Source organism: Chiloscyllium plagiosum, unplaced genomic scaffold, assembly GCF_004010195.1.
Source record: "Chiloscyllium plagiosum isolate BGI_BamShark_2017 unplaced genomic scaffold, ASM401019v2 scaf_101920, whole genome shotgun sequence".
Classification (NCBI taxonomy): Eukaryota; Metazoa; Chordata; class Chondrichthyes; order Orectolobiformes; family Hemiscylliidae; genus Chiloscyllium; species Chiloscyllium plagiosum.
This window is the reverse complement of record NW_025200982.1, coordinates 1-713: the sequence shown is the minus strand read 5'-3', so window position 1 is coordinate 713 and position 713 is coordinate 1.

Sequence of the window (713 nt, the reverse complement as noted above, 5' to 3'; positions counted from 1 at the left end):
GCAATAATCAACAATGGATTCATGGTCTTTAACAGATTCTTAATTCCAAATTTTTATTGAATCCCGTGACGGAATCCAAACCCTGGGCCCTACAACGTTATCTGGGTGTCCGGATTATCCATCTAGTGATAATCTAACTAGGCCATTTGGCAGGGTGAGTGATTGAGGTATCCGTGGGGCAGCACATCAGCTCCAAAGATCCCATGGTCTCTGCGGAAGATAGAAAGGGCTGGGGAGGGAGATATATCCCTGGTGGTGGGGTCTGACTGTAACTAGCGGACATAGCAGAGATTAATGGCGATTAGTGGGTGGCAGGTGAGGACCAGGGGATTATATTCTTATTGTGGTTGGAGGGGTGCGGGGGGGAGGCGGAGGTACAGGAAGTGGAGGATATGCGTTGGAGTGCATTGTTGATCAAGTGGGAGGGAAATGCGGTCCTTGAAAGAGGAAACCTTTCTGGGATGTCCTGGAGTGGAATTGCTTCTCCTGGGAGCAGATATGGCAGAGGCGGAGGAATTGGGAGGACAGAATCACGGTTGTACAGGAGTATACTCGAGGGTAATCAGGAGAGCAAAAGGGGGGCATGACATATCTCTAGGAAATAGTTTAAGGAGAATCCAAAGAGATTCTACAAATACATTAAGGATAAAATAATAACCAGACACAGAATAGGACCCCTAAAAGATCAACAAGGCCATCTATGGAACAACAGG